The sequence below is a fragment of the Rattus norvegicus genome (genome assembly GCF_036323735.1).
Source record: "Rattus norvegicus strain BN/NHsdMcwi chromosome Y unlocalized genomic scaffold, GRCr8 chrY_unlocalized_5, whole genome shotgun sequence".
NCBI classification, from domain to species: domain Eukaryota; kingdom Metazoa; phylum Chordata; class Mammalia; order Rodentia; family Muridae; genus Rattus; species Rattus norvegicus.
In genome coordinates, this window is record NW_026947408.1 from 935,773 (window position 1) to 961,762 (window position 25,990).

The window sequence follows — 25,990 nt, forward strand, 5'->3', positions numbered from 1 at the left end:
AAAAAAAAAAAACAAACAAACAAAAAAAAAACTGTACCCGTCCCAACACCTGGCTTTTGTAATAATGAAATTAATGATAATAAAATCTCTGACTTCCAGGAACCATAACAAACAAGGAAATCCAGATTCTACTAAAAGGCTACCACTTCCTCAATCCCATATGTGAAAGGCTCAAATCAAGGTTGTGTGTTCAGTGAACCCTCACAAACCCTGCTCAGCACTCACTGAGCTTTCCCATGTATTTCCTAAATATTTCCACATATTTCTTCATTTTTTTAAACTGAAACAGAAGGCCAACATTCTTCTACTCATTTTGTTATGTACATCGTCTTTGTTCTCTTTCCCAAATGGCTGTTTGCACTGAAATAGAGGCCATTTAGTAATCCCTAGAGGTACTGCGGGAATATATGTTATGCATTTTTTTTGTGACATCACAAAAGCTAGGGCTCTCCAGGGTACAAGATATTTTTCAGGGAGGGCCAAATGACGATGTCACTTAGAACTGCCATGACCTACCTGCTAAACAGCTTTCTTTACATTCACCAGGTTCGAGTTTGCCTTTTCCAGGAATGTCTACTGTGACACAGTGGTAACATTTATGTACTACACCTCTCTACAGCTGGAAACTTCTCTTGCTTCATCAGTGGTTACAGGATCTACATGGAGAAAGTCAGTTACGGGCTTGTATTGAGTAGAAAAGGTCTAGAAACATGGGATGTAGGAGATTCTTCTGGATAATAATTCTATTCCCAGGTCCATTCCTGTGACAAACAGTTCAATTTCCTAGGTTTTCCCTGTTTCCCACAGGCTATTTTTTCTCTACAGATGTTTAATTGAGTGAATTTTTTATTTCATTTTCTAATTGTTCATTCCTTGAAAGGGGACTTTATAGATTTTCCTGAATGTGTACTCAAATATACTGTTTTCAAATTCCAGTTTTTTGGCAATGATTTTGGAAACAAACATGGCCAAACTATGAAGTGAATTTAACAGTGTAAATATTGTGTACCTACATAAAATGATAAACTCCCAAATTTTTATTTTATGCAAAAAAAATAACTGCCTGAGTAAATCAAAGGACAGCGTGGACTATGTAGTCCCATTAGATATCATTTCTGTAAAATCTACCTTCCCTTGTTCCAAGGGTGAGATTTCAGGATTTTGGATGTTTTAAGATGATTCTTTCTTCAGGCCAAAGATAAGATACAGGAGGATTGCCAGGGAGGGAAGAATTTGAATTCCAATGAATCCTCAACTTTATTAGTATCATAAGAACAGGAGCGAGTCTATTTGGCATTGCCATTTGTGGATTCTACATTCTTGATATACCTGCTCAGAGTCCATGTTAAATTCCATCTAATCTCATAGCTGTAGGAAAAGTGGAATAAATGACAATAAACATAAGTGGTTGGGGGTGAACTTGGGTATCCCCAGAAAAGTCACAGGTGCCAGGTATGCAAGAAGTTCTGATAAACCTAATGGGATGATGGTAGTTGAAATACCAAGCAGCAAAGAGATAGAACCACTAGAGTCTGCCTCCTGTAGCTAGACATAATCAGCCACCAAAACTAGATAAGATTGATGATCTTAAGAAGCACATTCTGTCAGGAACCAGATATAGATCTTTCCTAAGGGACACACCAAGAGCATGTCAAATACAGAAGTGAATGTGTTGTTGCAAAAATATAAAAATAAAAAAAATTGTCTTATATTCCGCTATCTCTGGCACTGTAGTTTCCCAAGTCTCTGCTAAATATCTTGGTTGAATACATCCCCACTCCTCAGCTGCCCAGTGTCTCATAGTCCCACACATGATCTTACACTCAAAACCTCACATGAAAGAACACACAACACAATAAACTTTGATCCAATTGATAAGATTTAATACCTTACTTAAGCATACAAAACCTGGTACCATCCATACCTTAGGAACATTAATTCCAACCAGTAAATACCCAGAGCAGAATCCTAACCTCACCTGCCATGGCTTCTCACCTCTCCTCCTGTCTCTCCTTTTTCCTCTAGTCTCTTCTATTTCCTTCAAACTTCTTTCCTGCCCATCCTTCCTTTTCCTCCAATGATAGGCCTCCTTCTATCCTGTACCTGCCCCTCACCTGTACTTCACAAATTTAATGGGAAAGTGGTTCTGGGGAATTCACCTGAGTTCTGAGTACAGGACAAGGCAGCTGTCCTTGAAGCAGTGGATCAGGATCAAAATACAGATAACTTCACTGTAAACAACGTTTCTCCCTTTTTGTCCAGTTAAACAGACTTGTCATTTATATATCAATTGAGTAAGATAATTACCGTTCTGCAATTTATAAAGCATTTGATATACTCAACACCCAGTCCAAAACTATACCAGTTAGAAAGTACATTTAGTTTTTCATTCCAGCTTCATCAAGGCTTAAAATCTATATTATGTCTTGGCTAGCTTGTATACTATCTGGTAACTATCCAATAAAATATGTATAGTCAGAGTTATACAGCCTGATAAACAATGAGACTATAATCAGTATCCAACCCTGTCAGAAATCTGAGAATGACCAAATATCTATACACATAGGAAGCCTAAGAGGACTTCTAGAACTGAGAGGTTGTAGAGACAAATCTCCACTAGCACAATCCCCTGTTAACAACAGGTGAGTTTAAGTCTTCAGCCTTCTGACACAAGATCAACTGACAGCCTACTGAAATGTAGACTCAGAAGGGCTCACTATCCTGTATTGGCAGGGTTTATCAGTCAAATCCTCTGGATAATTTGTCCTTTTCTGGATAGTATTAATCTGCAGATGAAACAGGCATTTTTTTCCAGTGACTGCCTAGCCACAAAGTATTGCCTCACTTGGAGGTAGAGATGTTCAAATTCATCATTAAATCTGCCAAAGTGGAACAGTTAGGAGAAGATAAGTAATAACAAAAGATAAGTAATAACTTTAAATCTCAAATTTTGTGGATTTCTGACATTTTTGAAAAGCATCTATCTATCTAAGACAATCTGGACTGTTGTCTTTATATATTAATTTTGTTTTGATAGTACTCTTACAAAGTCAGAGCCATGACTTCGCTATTTGAATCTTAACTCACAGGTGTAAGCACCTCAGAAGTCTGTAATGAAAACAATAATAGGACTGTCTCTTGTAATTTTAAATTTTTCTGTCCAATAATTTCTATACCTAAACAAAGAAAAGATTAAGCTTAGTTACCAAAGGCGATTATGACTGTATAACTCAATCTAGCTTATTACTCCTTGCTAAATTTCAACCAATTTTTCAATTCTTCATAAAAAAACAACTTTAGAATAAACACTTCCAGCCCCACCCCAAATATTCCAGGGAAATGAGTTGTACATGGGCGTTGAGATATCCTTAGGGGTAGGGGGTAGGAAGAATGAAGCAAATGCAATAGCCGATATGTCCTGACTGGTCCCAGCTGAAAGTCATTGAGACCAGGATTCCAAGTAGTCACAGTCTGCAAAACACAACTCTCAAGACAAAGGTTTAGAATCGAGATATCTTTTTGTTTGATTCTCCTGAATATATTTTTCAGGCGGTCTACCACTATCAAACCTGATCAGTATGACTCTGTGAGGTTTCCAGAATCCTAAGCAAAAATTTTAAAAACAGAAGGACAAAATCTTTCTCCCAAAATAATCTGTTACTTAATCTGAAACAAGAGAAGCTTGTATCTTACACTCCCTCCCAGAGTAATAATATAAGCATAAAACTCAAATTCACACCCATCATAAAGATTAAACAATTTTTAAAAAAGGAATTTATGTAAAAATGATTCTGATATAAATCCGTTCTTGGTGATATCAGGAAATAAACCCAAAATTCCCATGGAGCCCATGTTAAGAGAATTTGAGCTTGCTATTGTCGTAAATATCAAAAGTAACCGAAAACCATCGCTAGACTTCATCAACGAGCCATATAGTGGGGTAATTCATACCTTCTATCAATTCTAATATCAATAAGGAACACTTTAAACCAGGACTTTTGCCCAAAATATCTCAATCTGTTAAGCTCTCTAACTGGAAGCCACAGATTTTTCTTTACCCTTAATAACTTCTACAATATATGTCTGCATTCACTTTCCCTGGTGTCACAGACATTTCATCACAACTCTCTACTTGGTAGTGCCTAATTTTTTCCCTAAGTTCTGAGCAGTAGATGAAAATCCCCACCTAATTCAGGTAATCTCTCTACTCTCTTCTTTCTAAAAACAAACTTAATCACTTGTTAATAATACCTGAAAAGAAGAAATACCTTGTGTAACTAGGATTTCCACCCAAAATTCCCATGTGGAGCCCATGTTAAAAAGAAAATGAGTATCCTGAAAGACATTCTAAACAACTTTATTTAAAAAGCAGCTTTAATATCTTAACTCTCTGAGCTGCCATTACTTATTACACAGAATCGTACCAACATCCTGTCAGCCCAGGATGTTTCCCCATTTCTTTGTTTGATTTTCTGCTCTTAAGTTATCAAGAATTAATAGGGCACCAGAGTCCTCTTACTTAGAAAATAAAAATTTTATTTTTATGATTACTAGTGGATTCTTGCCCATCACCTTGGTTTGCCATCTGTTGTTGTAAAAAGAAAAAAGAAAAAAGAAAACTTGTTTTTTTTACCCTGCTATCACTAGCACCGGAGTGTCCCAATATATCTGGTACATATCTTGGTGAAAACACATCCCTACTCCCTGTCCGTCCAGTTTCCCTTGCCGCCACACACTTTTCTATATTCAAACTCTCACATAGAAGAACACATAACACAATCATTTTGACCCAATTGATAAGATATAATTGCCCACTTAAATATACAAAGCACTTTACCATCCATCCCTTAGGAATATTAATAACAACCTGTAAATACACAGAGCATAATAGTAACCTCACCTGCCATGGCTTCTCACCCTCTCTTCCTATATCTCCTTTTTCCTCTAGTCTCCTCCTCCTCCTTCAAACATCTCTCTCACCCATCCTTCCTTCTCCTTCAATGGCAGGCCTCCTTCTATCCTGTACCTGACCTTCACCTGTACTTTACAAATTCAATGGGAGGTGGTTCTGGAGAAGTCACCTGAGTTCTGAGTACATGAGTAGGCAGCTGTCATTAGGGTAGTGGAATTAGCATCAAAATACAGATAACTTCATGGCAAACCACAACAAGTAGCTTTGATATCCTAGAGATATCTTTAAATCCATGTAAAATTGCAAATGTGATCAGGTTCTAGTTTCTTCTTGTCCTTGATGCTGAGAAAAGTGATACCCAATAGTGTATGAGAACAAATATTACATAGTACACGTAAAGAAAACAAATTACTCCCAAGGCCAGCGTAACTTCATAAGTAAGCAATTTGAATTTAGAGAGAAATGGTTTAATATTGTATTATTTATCTTTAAATATACTCTAATAAGAATCTTTTAAAAAGCACAAATCTAAATATCTTTATAAAAATGTCATATCTACTTTAAATGATCAGAATGCACACCTGTGAATGTCAAACCTTATTAAGTCCTATCAGGAAGTTGAGGGTACAACTGGGACAGAAATCAGTCCTCAGCAGTCCAGCCTCTGTGACAGTCACACCATTAGCCGGTGCCACCATTGTACTTGATGCCAGATCTTAAAAAGTCCCAGCTTTTCCGAACTTCAAATTGTCCCCTAAATTGTTTTTTTTCTTTTTTTTTTCTTTTCTTTTTTTTATTTTTTACATCAGAGCCAGTAGTTAAATCATGTTAGCCAGCTTAACGAACAATTTTATTTTTCCAAATTTTTTATGGGTGATGGCCATTGCTCATTATTCTACATTTCCTTGGGTGATGGTGGAAGCATTGCTCTTCCACAGAGGAAACTCCTAAAAGACCTCCACCACTATTATTGCAAATGCCAATGATTTTGCTCCCTGAGTGGTGGGAAGCTACGGGACGATTTTTATGTACTTCTTAGAATTAGAGAGATATGAGGGGAAAAACCGAATGAAACACTTCATGAAGTTCTCAGTACACTTGGTCCTTGGTTCTATGACTCACCAAGGTGCAATGAGTCAGTGCTAAACAGTGGGCCATACTCCAGGATTTCTAAAACACTGTGCCATTCCTCCTTCAAAGGCCTTGGCCATACTCCATGCCAGAACCAAATTTAAACAATGCTTTCACCATGGATAGAATTTGAAATAATATACTGAATAGGGAGAGTGGGCAGCTTTAACTTGTCCTTCACTTTAATGGAATTACTTTAAGTTTCTTTATATTTAGCTTGATGTTCATTACTGGCTTGCTGTCCATTGCTTCTACTATGTTTCTCCATAGGACTGGTCTCCCTTATCACTTTCAAGCTTTAAGCATAAAGAGGGATTGCAATTGCTTTTTCAGCATCTAGTGAGATTACCATGTGATTTTTTTTCAGTTTCATTTTATAGTAGATTATATTGATGGATTTTCAGAAATTGAACCATCCCACTAGAAATTAAAAATTACACAGCATAACCTATGAAAGGGAGCACATACTCGCCTGCATACTCTAAAACCACTCCCCCCCAAAAAAGCAAAAACAGCATGTAAACAAAAAAAAAACATGCACCCTACAGAACAGATTTTATACTAACATACACACTCAAGCATCCCACAAAAAAACAAAAACAAAAACAAAAACAAAAACAAAAATACATGCAAGCAAGAAAACCCCACACCCCCAACATCAAAATAGCATGAAGTAAATATCACTGGTCACTAATACCTTTAACCATTAATGTCCTCTATTAAACAATAAAAGGACAGAGGATAACACAATGGATTTAAAAACAGGATCTGTCATTCTGTTGCATTCAAGAAACACTCCAGCAATTGTGATAGACAAAGCCTCAGACTAAGGTGTTGGAAAAGGTTTTCCAAGAAATTGAAACAAGAAACAAGATGGTGTAGCCATTCTAACATCCAGCAAATCAGTCTTTCAACCAAAAGTAATCAAAAGAGAAGGGGAAGGACACTTCATATTCATCAGAGGAATAATCCACCAAAATGTCATCTCAAATCTGGGTGTCTATATCCCAAAGACAAAAGTAGCAACATTAGTGAGAGAAATATTGCTGAAGCTGAATATCACGTCGAACCTCACACATTAATAGTGGGGGACATCAATGTGACATCTCAACAAGGGCAGGTCATTGAGACAGAAACTAAAAAAGAAAACAATAAAAATAAAGATATAACTGACACGAGTTTAAATTAATCTGACCTCACCGATTTCTACAGATTTTTTCACATGAACACAAAAGTACACACTTTCTTTTCAGTACTGCACGGAACCTTATCCTAAACTGAACATGTTCTCCCTCACAGAACAAGCAACAGCAGATACAGAAAGACTGTGCTAACCATTGAATCATCTCAGAACACCATGGATTAAAACAATAACAAAAAGTCAATGAACTCATGGAAATTCAATAGCTGGAAACTGAAGCACCACCAGTTCAGAGAAGACTTGAAAAAAAAGTGTTCTTAGAATTCAGTGAAAATGATGGCATAACGTCTCCAAACTTAAGGCAAATAAGGAAAGCAGTGCTAAGAGGAACGTTCACATGCAGCAGAGAGCACTTTCATAAAGAAACCGGAGTGACCCCATACTAGCAACTTCCCAGCACACCTGAAAGCTCTAGAATAAAAAGAATCAAATACATATTAAAGGAGGGGACAGAGAGAAATGATCAGACTTGGGGTGAGAGTGATCCATCAGAAACAAAGAGAATACAAATATCAACAAAAACAATAACTGATTCCTTGGGAAAATCAACCAGACAGACAAACCCTTAAACAGATAATGTAATAGAAGGTAAGACAGCATCCAAATAACAAAATCAGAAATGAACAGGGAGTCAACCTATTGACACTGATGGAAGGCACAGAATCATTAGGTCTCAAAAACCTGCTGTCTACAAAATTAAAATCTCTGAACTAAATGGATGATTGTGTAGATGAATACCACTGACCACAAGTAATCTGAGGTAAGATGAACTATGTAAATAGCTCTACAACCCCTAGAGAGACACAAACAGTAATTAAAAGTTTCCTCACTGAAAAATCCCCAGGACCAGATTGATTGAGTGCAGACTCCTACCAGATTTTCAAAGAATTCTCAACCTACTCCAAAACACAGAAACAGAAGGAAAATCGCCAAACTGATTCCATGACAGCACAGTTGCCCGGACACCAATATCACAAAACGACTCAACAAAGAAAGAATTTCAGACGAATTTCCCTTACAAACATCGGTGGAAAAAATACTAGGTAAAATGCACCAAAACAAAATCCAAGGACATATCAATGTGCCATCCAGCGCCATCTACTAGGCTTTTTCCTGAGGATGCAGGAGTGGATCAATCTATGAAAACCCATCAAAGTGATCCACCATATTAACAAACTGAACTGAAAAAAATATTCTGCCCGCAGCATTTCACATTGATGTGGGAGCTCCCCTTGAATTTAACTTTGTGGTAGTTGCTTATCATGACAAGTATATATATAAATTTGTACATATATATTTTAGTAAAGTAACATATTAAATTGTTATATCCTAACATAATTTATAACAAATATTAATATATTATATTAATATTAACATATTGTATTTATACATAAATTATTATATTCATATGTTAAATATAATTAATATTATTATATTGTTACTATATTAAATTAATACATAGTGATATAATATTGTAACTGATATATTACATTAATATGTCAAAATTAATATAGTAAGTATTAATATATTAATATGAATTATTAATATCCACTATTACAAAATGGTGTGAAGGAGCTGAATGAAGAAACAAGGAAAAAATTGCAAGACTATCTCTTTAGATGCTGAAAAGCCTTTGAAAGAATCCATCGTCCTTCCCTATTTATGGTCTCAGGGAGACCAGGGATGTCAGGCACATACCTAATGCAATAAAATACTAAAATAAATCCAAAATATATTACACAAAATGCAATATAGCATGGCAACTGTTCATATCAAAATAAGGGGGGGAAAGCAAAAGGCAATTCAACTAAATTGGAGAATGAGAACAGACTTCTAATCTCGCAGCATCCTTTCAGTAAATTCCTTAAATTCCCAGCTAGAGCAAAAAGACAATCAAAGGAAGTCGAGGGGATGATATCGGAAATAGAGAACTCAGTGTATCGCCATTCACACATCATATAATAGTGAACACATTTGATCCCAAAGTTTTACCAGAAATGACCTATATACGAAAAACACCTTCAGCCAAGTGGACAGATTAAATGAAAATAATCTGTCATGCAAATGACATAGAGGCTGAGAAGAAATTATGGAAGCAACACCAATCACAATGGGTATATTTTATTTATATAAAATATAAAATATGAAATATAAAACAACTCTAACCTAGCACATCAGAAACATGTCTGTTGTGAACTCCAAGTCTCTGAAGAGAGAAACTGAGGAAGGTAGCAGAAGACAGAAAGACCTCCCTTGCTCATGGATGGGTAGAATTAAGAGAATCAAAGAGGCAATCTTACTTTTGGGTGAAGATACAAAGTTGCTATCTTGCAGTCAGGTGTGACATGGTTGCCAAGGTGCATGCAGGACTAAAGGCAATCTTACAGTCTTGTGTGGAGTCAAAGAAGACATCTTGCTGTTTGGGTGTGACATGGTTGCCCAATGGGCACATGTGACATCATTGGCTGAGGAAGCAGGGTCAACCTGAAACATCTCCGGCTTTCTAGCATGCAGATTGTGTCACAATTTCTAAATCACATAAGTCACCGAAAATAACCAGGGTAAAAATCTCTGACAGAGGGATGGCAGGCATTACTGGAGAAGGAAATGGCTTTGATATCTGTAAGAACAAACTGCTCATGCCACGCCTTCCAGTCAGCCCAAGTATCATGGGATGAGGAGATCTAGATTTAGAGACTGAATGTTTAATGCTTTCTTGGGAAATTTTAGCCTGCTCGCGACAGTTCACTGTTATCAGGAAATATTTGAAGTGGAATACTATGCAGGTATGAAAAATAAGGACATTCTGAAGCTGCGGTCAACTAGAATGAACGAGTTGAGAAACCTGAAACTCCTCTGGGTGAGATCATTGAAGACCTCGAGAAAAAGCAACACTGGGCCTTGGTCACTGAAGACAGATATCCATAGAAAATACAGCAGACATGACTGAGGAAGAAACAGCTGTGTCTACTGGACTATTGAGAAATGGTTAGAGCCACTACAAGGGGAGATCTCTATTAACAGAAAATTTGATCCAGAAATACTGTTGAGGAAAGCTTGTTGAAATTTCTGAACCCAATGTGTCCATAAAGAAAACACACAATCTGGTTAGTATGATTATAATCTATAAATGTGTATTGGGTATATCAAATCCTATCATAATGAATTCCCCAACCATAAAACCCCTTGCTACATGTGCTTTCTCCAGGCAATATGGATTCTTTCCATCATTACTTCATCCTCTTTTTCCTCACTCCTCTCCCTTCCCCTCTTACCCTCTTCTGCCTCTCTACCTAAACCCACAGTCAAACCTCCAGTACCATCTTTCCCCTCCGGCTATCAGTAATAGGCTCTAGCATCTACTGACCAGTTAAAATGGGAAGAAGGTTCATATGCGAGCACAATCACCTGAGTTCTTGATAGAGGGCCAGTCAGGGGGAAACGTCCTTTGAGGAAGCGGATAAATATCAGGATACAAATTGCATTTGCTGGGGGAAGAACAAATCCTTATAATGCTTTCCATATCTATCCAGTGGATTCTGAGAAAATGGGGAATATTCTTCCTTAAGACCCAGCTATACTACACCTGGTCTTATATCTGAAAAGACCTCTGCCATACGGCAAGGACATATACTCCATTATGTTACTAGTGGATTTCTTCACAATGAACAGAAAATAGAAATAAGCCAGATGCCTCTCAAATAAACAATGGCTACAGATAATGTGGTTCATTTACACAATGGAATACTACACACATATGAAAAATAAGGACATTGAGAAGCTGCGGTCAAGTAGATGGAATAAGAAAGTATTGTCCTAATGAGGTTACTGAGACCCAAAGTAACATGTAGATATTCACTTAAAAGAGGGTATTAGCCATAAAGTACAGATCTCACACACTAAGATCTACGGAACCAAAGAGGATAAACAAGTAGAAAGGGCCAAGAAAAAGTCTTGAATTTCACTCAGAAGGAGGAATAAACTAATGAGAGGAGGCAGATGGCAGGAAAAGATTGTCTGCCTAAGGGGATGGGAAGAGAAATGGGGTTTGAGAATCATTTCTTGGGAGAGACGGGCAAGAGGGACAGAGGGCCAAGAGAATAAACTGAAATCAAAGACTGTGCAGAATGGGTGCTATCTCTATGATTTTCCTGCAATCTGGAAAGTGTGAGGCTACCCCAGCGTCCATGAGGGTGACTTTAGCTGAGACTGTTAAAAGTGAGGATACAGATACTGAAATGGTCACTTTCTGTAGCCAGAGAGGAACCAAGGTGGAAGGATAAGGACCCAAACCCACCCCCAAAATTTTGACCCAGAAATTGCCTCCACCATAAGAAACACAGGGACAGAAATGGAACAGGAAAAGAGGGAATGGCCAAAGGATAAGTGGCCGGATGTGAGCCTTATCCTAATGGCAAACGACAAACACTGACATTAATAGTCCTTTCTTGTGTTTGCAGACGGGATGGTAGCGTTATTGTCCTCTGCAAGGCTCCACCAAGCAGCCGACTGACACAGAAGCAGAGGCGCACGGACAAATATCGGACGGAGCACAGTGATTCTCAGCAAAGAGCTGAAGGAAGGACTGAGAGAGGCAGAGGAGCACAATGGTCTTCACGTGGGTTCACTATACCCGTCGCCTGTCTGTGGATCCTGTTTTCCCACACGGGCGTTTCCAGGACCTGGTGGGAAACGATGAATCTAGTTCTGCAGAGACTTGATGTGCCAGGGGATTGGGTGTACCCAGAGGGGTCCTCCACTCTCTCAGAGAAAAAAGGGGAGAGGCTAGTAGGAGGGACTGTAAATGGTGGGACCCTGGAGGAGTGTGGTGACAGGGCAGCATTCAGAATGTTACCTGTTGAATAGATGCAACTATTCTTGCAAGGGGGCACAGGCATGACATCACTGGGACGGGGTGTGACATCATGGGTGTTGGTCATGACATGGTGTGGGTGGGACATGACATTATGAGAGTGGGACATGACCTAATGGAGGTGGGGGCATGATATCATAGGGATAGGGGCATGATATCATGATATCATGAAGCTTCAGGGAAAATAGATGAAACTAGAAAAAAAAAAAAGCCATCCCAAGAGTGAACTGAGACCTAGAGACACAAACATGGCGGGCATTTACCTATGATTGGTATCAGCTGTGAGATAAATGTTATTCTATCTACAATCTACAAATGCAGAGAGGACACAGGAAAGGAGAAGGCCGGTGAGGGGGAAAGCATCGACCTCTCTGAAAGGAAAACTGGAACAGATTCTGTGGGTGAGTGCGGACGACTGAGGACAGGAGCGGAATGTTGGTGGGGAAGATGGAGGGATAGCACGGTACAGAGAGAACGGGACAGAATTAGGGGACATACAGGTTAATGCAGAAACTCGATGGATGCACTGGTTAATTCATGGAATCTAAAGGGCAAACTCCAGAGGATTTAATTTGACTGAGAACGCAGAGTCGAAACTTCAATCCTTTGAAATCAAGCAAGTGCGACCTCAGGGTTGGGACGGGGCACATTCAGTAGAGCCTGTTTCTGAGAAGGTCAAATGGAGATCTCTGAACAACAGACCGATGCTGGGACAGAGATTATAAAGGCTCAAGCAAACGAGGCCTTCGTGGTACCTTAAGCCTCCATCGATATCAATGCACCCGAAAACCCCTTCCCGCTCTCCAAGGTTTGTGTAGCCTTTGTTCAACCCGAGTAAAATATATGCACACAGCGCGTCCCTGAATACCTTCTAACAGAGTTGTGACACTGAATATCTTGGAGCAACCACCAACTCACTTGCAGGCTGACCAATGTTCTGTTGACTGACTAGTTCCTGGGGCCTCTTCACACTTTTGCACCTGGACACTCTAGGAAGCATACAACAGAGATGTGTGTGTGTGTGTGTGTGTGTGTGTGTGTGTGTTTGTGTGTGTATATTTTTATGTGTGTGTTTCTATGTGTGTGTTTCTGTGTGTGTCTCTATAAGTGTATGTGTGTGTGTCCCTGTGTGTTTCTCTGTGTGTGTATTTTTATGTGTGTCAATGTTTGTATGTGTGTGTGTCTGTGTGTGTCTCTCTGTGTGTATGTGTTTGTGTATATGTGTGTATATGTGTGTCTCTGTGTGTGTGGGTCTCTGTGTGTGTGTCTGTCTGTCTATCTGTCTATGTCTCTCTGTGTGTGTCTTTTTGTACGTGTGTGTGTCTGTGTGTGTTTGTGTGCATATGTGTGTGTATGTGTGTGTGTATGTGTGTGTGTGTGTGTGTGTGTGTGTGTGTTAGTCACCCACAATCTAACCATCCTCACACACAGACTGACTGGATTGCTTTTCTTTTTGGAAGGTTGGCAAATCTTTCTCTTGTCCTAAGAAAACAACACCCTGGTTCTCAACTCTCTCTGAGAAGCCATGACAGGTTGAGTGATTTTCATGTATGAGGAGTCTATCCTAGTGAAAATTGCTTTCATGGATACAATTACTCTTGAAAAACATGTCTCAAAATTTACTTTCCTTAGTCTGTGACCCCTTGAGGGGATTATTCCATTATTATTATTATTATTATTATTATTATTATTATTATTATCATCATCATCATCATCATCATCATCATCATCATCATCATCATCATCATCATCAATATATATTATTATTGTTGTCATAATCATCATCATTATATATTATTATTATTATTATTATTATTATTATTATTATTATTATTCCAGGGTAATTCCATTATATTATTGTCTGCGCTGTTACCAGTGTGCTAATGTTCACTGATGGCAGCCAGGTTTTGGTTTACATGGGTCCCATTGGACAGCCAGGTTTTGGTTCTTGGAACTGAAAGTTATATTTACATGTTCCCAAGAGCAAATACATGCAAGTACAGAAAGTTCCTTGGTCTTCTACATGAGAGTGACACCCTCACATAGTCCTCTGATCTATTTGAGAGACAGAATTTAGACGAGCAATGAAAAGGTTTGTGACCAAAGACCCAAGTTAGTGAGAAATAAGACAGTTTTTCACAATTTTTCAGGCTTTTGGGATTAGTAAACATTACATAACCATCTTTTCATTCATAGCAGGAATAATCAAAATTATTAAATAATAGTAGGCAGAAAATTGTAACGACATATGTATGCTACCTAATTTAAATTCCTTATTTCGTCTCTGGAACATTATGTATTATCTTTCTGGTTCTTCTTGAAATTCTTTGAAGATGTGAAAACCGGTATGTGTTTATCTGTACACATTCATAAAGCATGGCTGTTGCTCTAGTGATGGACAGAAGGCACGACTGTCAAGAGACAGACTGACTTTCTTTCCAAAGGATTAAATCTTCATGTTCATGGAGGCAGATTTGGTCTTAGGTGCAGATGTTTAAAATCCCCTGACAATGCTTCCTACAGCTACCGTTTCCTATATGTGGTAATATCCTACGATGTGGGTTTGTTCTTTGAATTTTGTTTCAAGATTTACAAGAAAGTTTCGACTGCATGTGGAGATGTTGTTTTTGGTTTTTTTTTTTTTTTTTCTTTTCTATCGATGTTTTCCGGGGCATAGACTCTCAGGCATTTTGCAATCCATCCCTCACAGCAGGGGCTGCAAATGAGATGAGTCTTCATCAGGAATAAAGGAAAGAAGACAGGTAAGGTAATAGAGGACCCCCTGATGTATTAATCCCCTGTGAATCTGAGATGACTGTTGTCATCAACCTGTATATATAAACTTTAGCTTTACAACAAAGTACACTCACATCAGTTTAAACCTTTGTACTTTCATTGTGTAAATATTTGCAATAAAGTGAGTTTTCAAAGTGATAAAGTTCTGTGATGTGTGTAACACTTTTAACAGATTCCCTTGTATAACTTAATAGAATACAGAAATGGTTTTCCTTCATGTATGTAATGAAGACAGTGTCTTTTCTAACAAGATATGTAGTAATATTGGCCTCTATAAAATTTAATATGTTCATACCTTGCCAAAACATCAACCACAATTACTTTTGAAATACTTCCTTTACTTACTCAGTGTTTTTTCTTAATATTGACTTTAAGATGCATTTAGTAAAATAAATATTGAGGAGGATGGAGGGAGGGAGGAGACTGAATGGGAGGGGAGGTAGAGAAGGGAGTGGGCTTTGGAGGAATTAGGTATAGGGAAAGCAGGGAAAAGAGAATTGAAGTCACAAGTGTGGGTTGCGCATCTCTAGGAAGTGCCAGAGATCTGAGAAAGGCGAGGCTCCAGGGTGTCTATTGGGGTGACTTTAGCAGTGGGGATACAGATCCTTAATTTGCCACTTCTGTAGCCAGGCATGACTCCCAGTGATGTGACAAAGACCAAAATCCACACACAAAACATTCAATCTAAAATCAACACAGCCTACAAGACCTTCAGAGACAAAGATAGATAGAGCAGACATGGAAGGAACATCCAACCAATGGTTAGTGCAGATTGAGACCTACCCCACGGGCAAGCACCAATCTCTGAACTACTAAAGATACTCTATTGTGCTTGCAGACAGAATCCTAGCATAACTGTCCTCTGAGTGACTCCACCCAACAGCTGAGAGAAACAAGTGTAAAGATTCAACACCAAACACTAACTGGAGCTTGGAGAGTCTTTTGAAAAAAAAAATTGTGAAGCATCGAGGCTCTGATGATATGAAGGACTCCACAGGAAGTCCAATAGAGTCAACTCACAGAGACTATTGGCGTATGTCAAAGACTGAAGCGCCAACAAGAGAGTGATCGTGGACTGAACCTGAGCCCCCAGGACATAGGTAGGAAATGTGTAGCTTTGTCTTCTTATGGGTTCCCCCGGCAATGGGTGATGGCATCCCATGAAGTTGGAGCACTGATTTTGGCATGTAAAGTGAGTAAATAAATAAATGAATTTTAAAGACACAGATGTCCCATCTACAGACAACATGTTTTGGGAAAACCCAATTCTAGTTGTTCAGTACCCACATGAAGACAAAGGCTGTGGAGTGCCTATGCCCTTTGAGGCCATAATCCTTTTCATTCTCTTCTTCCATCAGAGTCCCCTGGCTCCACCAGTGGTTTGGCTAGTGGATGTCTGCTTCTGTCTGAGTCAGCAGCTTAATGGAGTCTCCAAGAGGGAAGCCATGATAGACTCTTTTCTCCAAGCATAACAGATAATAGTGTCAGGGATCAGTGCTCATCCATGGGGTGGGTCTTAATCTGCACTAACCATTGGTTGATCATTCCTCACTCTCTGCTCTATGCACGGCCCTTTCATTTCTTGTGGTCAGAATAAATATTGGGTCAAAAGTTGGTGTCTCTCTCACTCCATTTGGTTTGCTCTCTGGCTACAGGAAATGGCTTCTTCAGGTCCATTTCACTGAGGCTGTGAGTCTCAGCTAAGGAAACACCCACTGATTAATGGGCATCTCTTACCCCAGCTCTCTGCCTCTTTCTGGATATGACCTCTACCTCCACACTCCTATCCATCTAGGCTGTTGTGTCTGGCCTCAGTAGCAGAGGATGTGATCACAGAGACTACATAGGCAAGGTGAGGAAATACCTGTGGGGTCCTCTCCTACTCAGAGGAGAAAGGACTGGGGGAAGGCTTGTGAGAGGGGTGAACTGGAGGGGGGCAGTGTGCAGCAGGTAAAGTGAATAAATAAACAAATAACTATGAATATAACTAAGTCTACATGAAGGTAAGAAGCAGGTGTGTGTGTGTGTGTGTGTGTGTGTGTGTGTGTGTGTGTGTGTGTGTATGTGTGTGGGTTGTAAGTAAGTAAGTAAATTTGAAGTAAAGATCAGGTGTGCATGCGTCTGTGTGTGTGAGTGTGTGTGTCTGTGTATATGTATGTGTTTCTGTGTGAATATATATATATACATACATATATATATATATATATATATATATATATATATATATATGTATATATATATATATATATATGAAAATAAGCAGGTGGGTGTGTGTTTAATATTAAATTATCACATTTGAGAAAACAGTGATCTATGCAGAAGACAGGAAAGCTTAGGCACTATATTTACAAAAAAATGGTGTTTGCTGAAGATGAAGAAATGATTCGATGATCAATAGCATTATCTCCTCTTCCAGAGAACCCTGGGACGATCCCTAGCTCCCGAGTGACAGCTCACAAGTGGCTGTAATTTCAGCATCACAGAATCTCACACCCTCTTCAACCTCCTGGATACTAGGCATGCATGTGCTGCACACGTGAACAAGCACGTCAAACTCTTACATATGTTCAACAAAAAGTTTAAAAACGGAAGAGCAGTTCCTGTTTCGCATAATTTGTTTTTCGTGAATATTCATGGTGATGATCACAGTCAAACAAACACTGTATTTATCTATAGTGCAATCAAAGCCACTAAAATTTAATGATCACGAGTCACATAAAATCTATTTATTTAAAAAATTACAATAATAATTTGCAGTAATGAAATTAAAATTTTATCAATATACAAATTAATAAACATAAATATTCTCATATAGAGCTGAAAATAATACTTTCCACCTATGTGTTTGGCTTTTATAAATATTGCAGTTTGTGGTTAGTTTTTTCTTGGTTTTTGGAGGAGTTCATTTCCAGGTATTAGACCATAAACTGTATAAACTCATGCAGAATACACTACAGGAACTTAGGCTCTCTTGTGTTGAATCCAGGAAGGTTGCTATCTGTTTTCCTTCTTGTCTGATCAATTTTCTCTATGTACATTGCAAGGTTATATTTGTTCTTGGATTCTTCCACGTTTGTGAAGCTGACAGATGATAGATGATAAGTGGAGAATATTTAATTTTTGAAGATCATTTTTTGAAGCTATATCCTGATGTGTGCACTTACAATGTTGTAGATTTTCCAATGCGTGGCCAAATGAACAGCTATTCATGGACTAAACATGCCTTATAACTACTGTTCCTTTGTCTTTTTAAAGAAGAAGTCAAAAAGGGGTGGTGTTTAATATAAAGGACTCTGAGGGGGAAAACAGGAAGGAGGACAGCATTTGAGATATAAATAAATTAATAAAATAAATAAATACAAAATATAAAGCAGAAGTCAAACTATACAGGAATATCAAATTTAATTGATAGGAAACAGTATGGTTTTGTATCGTAACCTACTTCCTGGATTTTATTTAATTTAATCAATCTAATGACTAATACTCATAAATCAGAACGTTGACCAAATCATAATAGCAATGTTTCTAGAACTGTACACTTTCTATTCCCATATCCAATCCAGAAATCCAGTTGATATTTAGTTATTACATATCTTATGACATTCTATTCTGTTATAATTCATTACAATTTTTATCTTCTGTGACAACACCTTTGAAGATAAATAATTACTTAGCTAGAATGTTTTTAAATTCTGATTTACTCAGTGTTTTTTCTCTTTTAGGTTGAGATTATATGTACTAGACACAGATACCAAAAAGTGTTTTTTGCTTAGCTTATCACAGTTAATCATTAGGAAAATGACTGTCATCTTAACAACACCCAATTATGGAGCAATGAAATTATTTTAAATTATTTTCCTTTTGTAGTTAAAATATTTTAATGTATTTTTCTTTTGTATTTCCTTTTAAAATAGTAGAAGTAATAGGAGAATTACTTAAAGCCTATGGAAAGACTTTGTGTCTCTTCAAAATTTTAGGATTTGTTTTCAGCATCTCAGTCATTTTTTTACCAACATTTTGACCTGAATGGTCCTTACTGCATGTAAGTAGACTCAGAACAATGAGTCCGAGAAGAATATAATAATTGTCTTTCTTTTGGGTGACTGATGCCTAAGACAATACTGTAGTTTTAGTGTCATGGTAATTTTTTTAATGTCTTCCATATTTTCAGCACACTTAAATGGAATTTTATTTTTGTTTCATTATAGTCATAAAGACTCAAGATTCTAATTTTATGTTATTTTATTTTCTTGTTGAATAGCAACCTGAACCTAATGATCTGACACTAGCTGAGTTTTATATTTGTATTCTGTCACTTGTAAACCCACTTCAATTCCTGTATAATGTGTGCATGCATGATTTTGTGCGTGTGTGTGTGCTTGTGTGTTTGTACGTGTATTTGTACGTGTGTGTATGTGCATGTGTGTGTGTTTATCTGAAACTATGATATTAATGTTGAGAATCACCTGGCTGAAATTCTTTTCCACCGCCCTATTAGAAATCAAAAAGTGGAGGAAAGCCTACCCCTCTTCCAAAATCATAGGACCTAGGTGCCCAGAACTGAAGTATGAACTGTCCAAATGGTACACAAAGCAGAGGCTAACAATTCACTGTCCTGAGAACTACTTAGCAGTTCCAGTCCAATGCAATGAATTTACATGTACTGAGGAATATGGAATTGTAGAATAATGAGCTGAGATCATTTACAAACAATTTCTGGAAGATTTCCAAAGAGCTGTGAATGGATACAGAGAATTTTCAAGGCCCCTGAAACATAGCATGTAGTTTACAATTGTTTGCAATTAAGCATGGTGGTGAATAAAGAGAACACTCTAAAACAAAGTAATGTTTTTTTTTAAGTTTGTTTCAAGACAGCCAGAAAGAGCACAGTGGTTTTGTTTTCTTTCTTTCACAGACTTTGCACCTTTTTGAAAGTGTATTTTGGGATCCTTAAATACCTATTTATTATCAGAACTTTCTTCAGACTCAGAGTTCTTCTCAGTGCTGTTTTGACTTCTCGGTTCCTTAAGCTATAGATGATGAGGTTCAGCATGGATATCACTGTGGTATGGAAGATGTCCTAGAATATATCAACTCCTTGTGGGTGGTAAGATTTGGGCTTCAAGTAGTTTTGTCCCAACCCTACAAGGCAACCTAATCCACATGAAACAATTGCCAAAGGGGCACATACCTCAAAACTCATTTGATTGCATAGTAAAGCTGGGCCATATACTGGTAAAAGACCATGGTTGCCAATAGGCAGCACTCAGTTGTACCAAAAAGTGTGAAGAAAAACATGTGTGGCACATCCATCCTGAGACATTCCTCAGATCTCACTTACAAGGCTCTAAATATCTTGGGTATGACAGAGCCAGTGTAACCAATTAACAGGATACATAACTTCACCAAAAAGAAATACATGGGGGTGTGTAGAGATGGACTAGTGTAGATAGCAAAGGCTATGAGAGTAGAATGAGGGAGAACAGGAGGAAGCATTCTCCAGGAACCTCAAAGTTCTTGGCAATTGCAAAGTATTTGACAGACAAGACTTTTTCCTGCCACAAAGAGCAATTGACACAATTCACACTCATCTCCAGGAAGACAGCAGTAAGCCATTAGAAGGATTCTTGAAGATGAGAGATATTGATGTTTTAATACTTTTAGAAAATCAGTTACATCAGAGTCAAAGTCTTTCTCTGTAGACAAAAAATCAAAGCTTAGAAGTGATTTTTCTCACAGATTTTCATATCTAATACTTTCTCTCTTAACACCTGGGTATTTTCCAAAGTGTGCTAAGCATTGAGCCAAGTGTCCAAATATTTACAAAGATAGTGCAAGCTTGAATCCTGGCATTAGTGAACCTCAGGCAGAAGGTTTATCATGGGTCTGAGTCCAGTTTCACAAGCTGTATAAGCAATCATTCAAATTAAGGAAAAGAAAACCTTGAATGTATCTCAATTTTTTACCCATTCTTATCATTCACGAGTTATCAATGTTATGCTGAAAAACTGATCAACCCACACATTTTTATGTTTTCATGTTGCCATAGTTATAGTCTTTCCAACCACCCTGTGTGTGTGTTGGGCCCCGATTATTCTCTGATTGCTATTATGAATATTCAAACCCACACAATAAAGGTATCATTTCCTCACAACTCATTATTTTTGAAGATAAAGGAAAATAAAATAATCATTTGATAAATAAATTATTACTGGTTTTAATACATAGAATTAATGCAAGGCACATATCGATGTCTGCACAGTAACGAGGTCATCAGAGAAGCTTTTTAAGATGTGTAAAGTGAGCCATGAAAGTGAAGAAGGATCATCCACACAACACCATACCCCACAACCTTCAATATGAAAGCTTGTATTTGTAACTTAATAGTTCCTGTCTCTTTATAGAACATGTTTTCTTACCAGGAGTATCACTGCGTAGGCATTAAATTTCTGTTTTCTTAATATTGTTAATGATATTCTATCAACCAGACTATTGATTTAAATAAAGAAAACTAGAATAAAAGATGTATTATCTGGATATGTAGTCCAGGCTAACCTGAAATTCCTAATTTCTCTCCCTCATTCTCTTGAATGTCAGTATTCTAAGAGCAAGACATTGTGCCTGGCTTGATAGAATTTCCTTCCTATTCTTTCATCTGAACATCATAGAATTCCAACAAACTACCTGTATTTCTTTACACACAGTATCTTTACAGTTCATTCCTCTTTGTTCATTTTTGCATATGGCACCTGCTGTGTGCTTGCTTGGTTACTTACTTGGAAAACTGTTCACTTCCAGCACAGCCTTGTATGTGTTCAAATACCATCCTTCTCTTCTGTCTATAGTTACACTCTGTTTTTCACAATGTAACTGATAAGGTAGCTGTTAGCGCTGTGGTGGTGACTACTTTTCATTTTGTTCACATTGTAGCCTTATATGGAAACTGAGTATGGACTGCAAAGTTCTTATCATTATGTTTACCATCCTTAATAATCTCTGAGCTCTTGTGTAATGAGAAGCTCCAGTATTTAGCTTAGTTTGGTTCCTTGGGGATTCTGCCTTTCCCTTCCCATTATATCTTTTGAAGATATAATGTCCTCATATCCCTCAAATATTGGAATGTGGCAAACTCATTATTCTCACACTCTGATAACTTTTCCCTTCAAATGAGATGGCCTCTCCTGTCTTGAGTAGTGAATATGTCTTTTCTGAAGTTTGGGTTTTTTGCCAAAAAATACTCCACTCTTTCCTGACAAGAGTATAGTAGGAGATATCACCAGCCTCTTAGGCTCTCTTTCTATTCACTTGATATCATGAAACGTCAGAGGTATGTGAGTAGATCAGCAAATGGATGATCAACAAATCAAATGTGGGTTTCAGTATTTTCAAATTATAAATAAATAAACATGTTACATATGTTCATAAATACCATATAAGAAACACAACCACATGCACACATACACAAACACACACACACACACACACACACACACACACAGAGAGAGAGAGAAAAACACACACTTTTATGCCACATCCACATTTGTGCCTATATATTCATGCAGAGAGAGAGACACAGAGAAACACAATAGGGAAAGTGCACGTAGAGATTTTACATGAACTAAAATGTTAGTATAAATAACAATGAAGGATAACAATATTTGTTTACATCCTGCTTCACCATTTGGTCACTTATAAACAGGGCTAAGAAAAAAATGTATTCCCCATGAGTTTTCTTTTCTGTAAATACGTTAATTTCCCAAATCACTTAAGTTGATTGTGTGTGGAATGCTTGTCATCTACGTGTGTCATGAGCATGTGTGCACGTCTACCCACAAACATTTCAGATTTACATTTTATACACTCTGTTTTGGAGAATTTCTCACCATGTTACATAATTTTTGTTTCTATTCACTAATTGATAACTAGATAAATTTTATACTGGGGATAATGAAAAACACAGCTCCCCAAAACAACAACAACAACAAAAAAAGAAAAACAATACATAGTTTTCTTATGGGGGCAGGGGAAATAGTCAGGTATAATAGCTTATTAGATCTATTAGATTAGATCTGCCCATTCATGCAAAGTTATGAAAATCTAAGTGTAGAGAACATAGAGTAGACTTAAAGCTCAGACAATTATGAAGCAGGAGTGCTCTTGTATATAACTGACAATTTAGTGGACTCTGCTCTTGTAGAAAAAATGCTTGAATCCATAGGATTTTATTGTGATGCATTTCACACTTATTTTGATGTACTGTAAGTATTTCTCCATATTAAATTAAAACAAACAAAAACAAATAAATAACCTTCCCACAGCCAACACAGAAATAGACTACATTTTTATTTGAAATATGTTTAAAGCAACTTCCTTTTCCTTAGTAGTTTCTGTATTTTTATTGGTAGCTTTCTAGAGAGTGAGGCCTTGCCACTCCCAGTAAAATTTTCAAAATATCAACTCAAGAACTAGCATGTTTTATTTACATTTGAATTTGTGCAATAAAAATGATTCATGAGAAATCTAGAGGCTGGGATTTTTACTGTGATCTTTGTTGCAGAGACTGTAATTAATTCTTTACACAAAGCTTTGATTGTTGTTAGGTATGATACTGGCTTAAGTAAGTAAGGGACTGTTCATTCTCCCCCTTAACCACAGCTTCAATAGCCTTATATACATGTCTAAATTACCAGTACCATCCATGTTCATTGAACGGGACTTAAGCAAAATTAGAGTGCTGTTGGCTGTCACCAAGCTATTTATGCCACTGCCCTGCCCTTTTGGTTATCCTGCCATGTTGATCATTGTGTTTTCCAGGCTTGATGTGAACAATCACTTGAAGCTGGCAAGACTGATGATTGTAATTACAGGTTATACTAGAAATTCGACCTGTGCCTGGCACATCTTGCTTTATAAGAATAGTGACTTTCTGATAGGCAGGAGGATGTAAAAGTTAAATTTGGTCTTAACTAAAAAAAGTAAATTAACTTTTTCCTGCTACAGCATCTTTAATTAACTGAAGCAAAATAAAATCTATTTACTTAATGTTGGGGAAACATCATTTAACAGTATAATCCATCTCCTTTTAAGTTATAAAAAGTCACAGATAGTTGGAAGCTGTCATACTCTGTAAAATTGGCATCAGGATAGTGACAAGGAAATATTCTCTGTTTTATGCAAATGCATAATAATAATAAACAAAATTATGTACCAAGCTTCATGCTTTAGGTAACTAATTGCATGCATTCAATTGTATCTAAGATAATTTCATATTAGCTAGGTATCAAGTGCTTTATAATTATGATTAAATTATTAATTAAATATTAAAATAAGCATACAAGAGTTACCAAGTAGACAGGGAAAATACAATATATTAGAATAGTCAAAAATATTTATTAAAATCCAAATGATGAAAAAATTGTATATATAAAAGCAGCCTGGAGTTATATGTCACCTTAAAGTGTCATAGTGTGTTCCAGTGAGGTAGTTTAGCAGATAAAATTTCATGCCATAAAAAACCAAGAACCTAAATTTGATACCTACACATATATGTTTGAAAGACTTCTATATTCACCACATGACCATAACACATAATAGCTTACACAGAATATTAATAATGAGACTTATGAGAACAATAATAATAAGAAAAAGAAAAAACAAAACTCTAGGAACATTTTAAAGAAATAATGTATTGGCCTTAAAATAGGAAATTCAACACATTTTCTTTGTACATTTACTATTCAACTTTTACTTCATTCTATATGGAATAAAAATCCCATCAGATGGATTGTATAAAGAAAGAGAGGACTGCAAACTGTAAAATTAATATAGTCATTGCAGGGAAAGAAACAGAAACTATCCCAAGGTTCGATAAGTAAACATTTAGAGGATTTACTGCATAATATTAACATATTTAATCCAACACATCTTACGATGAAAAAGAAAAGAAAGCTGGAAAATATAATGCCTGAATGTAGTCATAGCACCTAAAATGTGGCAAGATGTCTCAAATTCAAAGATACCGTGAAATACATGAGAACATTATAAATAGTTTGATTTTATTATGGAATAAGTATTGTAGTGTTAGCTTAGTAGTTAAGAGCACTTACTGCTCAAAGAGCAAACATGTTCAGTTTCCAACACCCAGGAAGCCACTTGCAACCAGCTGTAAATGCAGCTCCAGGGGATCTGACAGCTCCTGGTCTCCCCAGGTGCCTGTGTTCATATGCACAAATCTATACATAGACATTCACACATAACAGATAATTAAAATAAAAAGATTAATGAATGTATTTTCTGCCAAAATTATAAATAGTAAGCCTTCTACATATGCAAACACAATTGATGCAATGTAATAAGAAAGGAGACAATTCGCAAATAGTACTTAGCGTAAACTAAGGATTAATGCTAACACAGTTCAGTAAGCATACAATTCTAAACTTCACGAGTGAATTGCAATGTGGATGTTAAAAAGAAACTAGCATTTTAATTTTTGAGTAAACTATTTTATAAATTATATTATTTATTTACATTATTTCCATTGTACACTCTCCTGGTCCCTTCCCACAGTTCCTCATCCCATTCCACCTCTTCCTTCCCTGACTCCAAGAGGATATTCCCCAGATCCTACCAGGCACCATAATCCCTGTCGACTCAAGTCACTCAAGGGTTAGGCCAGACCAGCCAGTCCTCTGCTGTACATGTGTCAGGAACTCAAGTCACTTTGTGTATCCTTCCTGGTTGGTGGCACAGTGTCTGGGAAATCTCAGCGGTCCAGATTAGTTGAGACTGCTGGTCTTCCTACAGAGGTTGCCCTCTCCTTCAACTTCCTCAATCCTTCACCTAATTAAAGAACTGACAGAGACTGATAACTTTTTAAAATATATGTCCTATTTAATTTTTAATGGTATAGTATGGGTTTTAATATAAAATAGATGGAAATTTAGCAGTATTTATACAAGTATTGCATTTATTAACAGCCTTGACATCATTCCAACAACGTGTTTTGTAATTTGTACAAAATATAATGTAAATAATCACCATTGAGAACAGTGCCTGAGTCAGTGTCCATGCTGATTTT

General features: G+C 37.1%; 1 long non-coding RNA gene across 1 annotated transcript in view; it reads left to right on the forward strand.

Moving 5' to 3' along the window:
• Window positions 1-25,990, forward strand: part of LOC134484762 (uncharacterized) — a 165,801-nt gene that overhangs the window by 49,443 nt on the left and 90,368 nt on the right. The window lies entirely within an intron of this gene.